This window comes from Ursus arctos, unplaced genomic scaffold (assembly GCF_023065955.2).
Source record: "Ursus arctos isolate Adak ecotype North America unplaced genomic scaffold, UrsArc2.0 scaffold_29, whole genome shotgun sequence".
NCBI lineage: Eukaryota > Metazoa > Chordata > Mammalia > Carnivora > Ursidae > Ursus > Ursus arctos.
This window is the reverse complement of record NW_026622974.1, coordinates 37,284,848-37,289,717: the sequence shown is the minus strand read 5'-3', so window position 1 is coordinate 37,289,717 and position 4,870 is coordinate 37,284,848. Positions and strand designations below refer to the sequence as shown.

Genomic DNA, 4,870 nt, shown 5'->3' with positions numbered 1-4,870 from the left:
GTACATAGAAAATCTTTGTAGATAAAAGCAAGGCTTGTTAAATGATATGAGGGTAAGATTTTAATATACCAAATGTAACATTCTTAGTTGCCTTTAGTTTCAGAGGCTTGTAAGACTTCCTCATGACCATCATAACAGGCCTTGCTTTTGTCGTATTTTGTGGCTGAAAAAGCAGCCTTGCTTCTTCAGATATTGTAGTTATTTGGATGTATAATAGTTTAGCAAGATGTTACTTTTGTAAGACATCAGATGTTCAAAAAAAGTGCATCCGAACTTGTACTAAATACTGCAGTGTCCCTTTATAAAAAGTCAGACTAAAACTGACAATTGTACAGCAAAGCCTGACATTTGGATATTTTGAAGTTTTTTCATAAATCATAGAAATTAGTATATGGCTGTAGTTTAGCTTTTTAGGTAAAAGGTATGTTTCATTAGTGCATTTCTTATTGCTGATCACTGCAAAAATGTGAATCAGCTTTCCATTTCTTATGCAGGTCATGATAACTTGTAGAATAGAGTACAATCATTTGTGCTATGTTTTTAATTTTCTAAAGCACCTTGATGACAGTGAGTGTTCAGTGGTGAAGCATCCTCTCTTGAATCACCCTCAAAAAATTTTTGCCAAGTCCTAAATTGATAGCTTAAAGTCAAAAGTGAAATTATAGTTTAATTAGGACTTGGTATAAAGAAATCCCTTTTCCCCTTCCCCAAAGGGATACTGCAGTTATATCACATACCCAATAGGCACCACGATGAAGATCAGAGCTTATTATACTTAATTAAGGTTTTATACACACCAGTTCCCCCAGTAAATGCAAATTTAACAAAATTAGACATGTCATATGTTCAAAATGCTCATGGCAAACAATCATTTTGCATTCCTGCAAATAAAATTGTTTTATACTGTAAGCTGGAGGCGAGTGTAACTTATTTTTGTAATAAAGTTTTTATTTTTTTTATGTGTCATTAATATAAATGTGTGTTAGTGTAGAAATATTCTGGTTTAAAAACTTAGAATTGCACACATTTCAGTATGTTTATTTGTACTTACATAATTTTAGAATAGTGGTTGCCAATAGCCTGTATGTTTCACATTAATTGGTTTTTTTATGTTACCTTAATAAACCGTTTTAGTATGTTGTATGTCAGTTACTGGGATAGCTGGGACATAGAGTGTAATTTAAAATTTGTCAATAAGTATTCATTGGAATATATGTAAATGTGCCTTGCCGGTTATTGAAACTTACCTACAAAATGAGTATGGGGTGACAAAAATTAGTTCCTGGTGCTTAACGAAACTTTCTGCCACTGATTTTATATATTACCCCGTGCTTTTTTAAAGTACATCTCTTTCAAATCTTAGTGTAAGTTTGAGGGCTACACAAAACATTTACATTTCATTCTAACATATAATGAGTATAATAGGTTGTGGAAAGTGGGTAAACTAAATGTAGCCTTCAGTAAAATTGAATCTCAGTGTAATCTTTGGTGCTGGTGTTTCCCAGTTCCAAGGAGTTAAATGATCCCATCAAAGAGGTCATTGCCATGCCTATTGGCACTTTACTGTCATAACCCTTTTTTAAGGGACACTGTCAAGGTGTTTAAGTTAATTCTCAGAATTATTTGTTGGGATTTTAGGACGGGTTTGTTTGACTTAAGTAAGAACTGCATTGTCAAAGTTGAAAGATGAACATTTTTGTGAGTTCACAAATGTGTTCTTGAAACATATTATGGAGCTGTGGGTTTCCAAGACTATTTGGCATTCTTAGTTTGGGGATTTGGGAGGGAAAACGATGATATAAAGAAATTGTGAAGAATTGATGGGTAATGTAAACAGTGGTGATGAAATATATACACACTCAAGTGAAATTACTTGACAGTGTTCATTTGAATAACTTTGAATTCAAGCCATTATAATTACTTTTAAAATTAAATATCATTTGCACTGTTCTGATAATGGGTGCAGTTTTTGAGCAATATAATCAGAGCTAAATATGCATGTAGTGATTAGTGATGTGAACAATTAAGTTCTGAGAAGAAATACTAACTGGTATTTTCAAACTTAAATTTCTGTAGTAAAATCAGCATCAAACTCTTATCAATAAGAGATCAAGGAAAACAGGCAATGCATATAAACATACTTTTGAATGTTGTGTGGCCTATAAAGCAATAATGCAATTTATATGGAATGTCATGGGATATGAGAAATGGAAATGCAAAAATAACTAATCCTTAGTAAAAATGTCAACATGTTAAAAGGGGAATGTTAACTAATGTAGGTTATTGCTATTTGTGATTTGTTTATGGGTTCTTGGCTTTGACAGCTTCAAAGAATGGACAGATGACAAGTTAAAAGAAATTTTGTATATATTGTCAAGGAATGGGTCTTAAATCCAAGAGTCAAGTCCCTTCCTTGGGGTGAAAAATGTATCCTTAAAGCATTCTGATTGTTAAACAAGAAACTTGAGTTACCTAAACAAACAGACGCAAGATTTTGTTTCTGCAGACTACTTGGCAATCAAAAGTGATCATCAATTTAGTTAATCAGTTTTCAGAAAGTTGCTTTGTGAGAAAATTGTGTTACATATATTTTCCCAAACATGCTTTTTGTGGAAGATTTTTCAGCCATTGCAATTGAATAAGATATTAGAAATGAATGGGGGTTGAGCACAAAAAGAGCGGTTGCACACTCATGATGGTGGTTGTAGCATCATGAGAAATTTATCAATTACTGCAAGTCTGACTTAACAGAATATAAACATTTTCCTCATGATAAAATAGGAACTTAATAGGAATGGATTGATGGGGTGATCTCGGGTATTTACTTGTATGTATTTGGAAAGACAGTATCAGGATGAACACATTCTAGATGGGCAAAATTGTCACATTCAGGACAGCTTTTTTTTTGACTGCTAAGCCGAAGTCACTGTTGACTACAAACGTAGCAGAAGATCACCTTGTTATTACAGAGTAAGCCATGTCTCTACTTTAAGGGGAGAAATTAAGTGTAGAAGGACTTCATGCATTTAGGAGAGGGAGCTAACCCTAGAGTAAATGTTTGCTCAGATCCCTACAACTTCAGGAATACCCACCATGTTCATTTTCTCCCCAGTGATATAGTCCATAAAATTTCTGACCATAGGAATTCAGTGGTGGGTATAAAATGAATGAATAAAAACCCTAAGTAACAATACATACAATGAACAGACTTGTGAGGGTGATGTTTTAAAGTGTAGCATTTACTCAGTGATACCACTCAATAGGGCACGCCACTACTTTTCTTAAGATGCTAATTATAAACCAACGTTCAAAGACACTTTTAACTGTGGGCAAATTAATAGATGGACTTTTTGGTCTGTCACTTTTTTAAAAAGTACTTAAATGTAAGTTCTATTAGAACCACAGTCTGCCTTCAGTAATATACATAAAATATTTCTCAGGACCAGAAGCATCCAGTTGGAAAAACCATCTTTTTTACGAATGCATAACAGTATTATAACTAATGCTCTGGTCCAAGATTAGGTTTTTAATGATTTTAACAGTAGTCTGATAAATATTTAGAAGTCTGGCATTGAGAAACAAAAGCTTGTACCTGACTAGTACTTTTATTTAAAAGAAATATTAGTTCTCTTAGCTTATTTAAATTGTCTCTTACATTTATTTATCCATAGAATTTATATTTATTTCATTCCTTTCATCTCACTGAAAACAAACTGTCTGCAGGCTCTTTGATTTGGATTAGATGTGTGAAGTACTGTCTTTTGCCAAAAACCTCAACTTACCTGTTCTTTTTAACGTAGTGGGTTTGTGCTTGTTTGGAGATCAGTTCAAAAAACTATCTGTACTATCTGTACTGCCTCTGATGTTAAGATTTTATGTATAGCATAAGGAAGCTAGCTCTGACTATATTTTCCTAAGAATAAAGACCTATTTTTGTAGCATGTCTTAGGATCTCCAGGAGTCCAAGAATTATTGTGGGTGTCCTCCATTTCATCGTTTTTCACTTAACAGCTTTTGAATAGACACTTGGAATCTTTAGAGCTCTTCACCTTTTGATTATCTGTACATTCAAAGTAACTAGCCAATGGTAAAAACAGATTCCCCAAGATCCCTAATTCAAGCACATGATGGGGAGATGTAAACATACAGTGTTGGTCTTCACTTATTTTTAATTGGTGAAAGTATTCTGTGGTCACACACATGCCAGTGGATGAAGAATGTAATGGTAATTTGGTTCTTTTCTGGGAACATACCCTACCATGCCATGTTCTTCCATTCTCTATCATGATCTTTCTCTCTCTGAAGGTTTGGAAATGATTGAGGTTGCAAGTAATTCAGGAGAGTGAACAAATGGATCTGTTTTAATAATAAAATGTTGAACATTTAGATGACTGCTAATGAGGTTAGGTAGATAAACTCAGCTTAAAATGGGGTCCATTAAACTAAGTTGGCAAATCATCAAAGAATGGGAAACTTGTAAATACATCTAAAGGGTTTGGCTCATAGCCCTAGAATTTCTCGGCGGGTAGGGGGCAGCTAACGGTAATTTTGGCCACTTCATCCAGACAAAAATCCTTTTAGAAGGTCACTTAGTAAAGAATTTAGTTTGTATTTAGGATAACCAAAATTTATTTTAGTGAAAAGCTTTTGTCTTTTCAGAGCAGTCATGGAAGTTTTATACCTGAAAGATTCTGGTTCACCGCTAGGGCATTTTGAAAAACCATTTGCATTGCAGAGACCAAACTATACTTTGTTGAAATAAGACTGCTGAATAAGACTTTGAGGGATCCTCATAAACCGTTTTGGGAATTAGTGTCTTCACATGTTAGTTTCCTGGAATGTGTTTCTAACATAACCAGTAAACTTAGTA

General features: G+C 33.8%; 1 protein-coding gene across 8 annotated transcripts in view; it reads left to right on the top strand.

Annotated features, from left to right (window-relative positions):
- SYNCRIP (synaptotagmin binding cytoplasmic RNA interacting protein) overlaps window positions 1-3,943 on the top strand; it is a 31,396-nt gene extending 27,453 nt beyond the window's left edge. For all 8 annotated transcript variants that reach the window (XM_057303900.1, XM_026506972.4, XM_026506971.4 and 5 more), the window contains one exon: window positions 1-3,943. This exon is cut by the window's left edge. The gene's annotated coding sequence lies outside the window, so the exon portion shown is untranslated.
- Window positions 3,944-4,870: the final 927 nt, after the last annotated feature.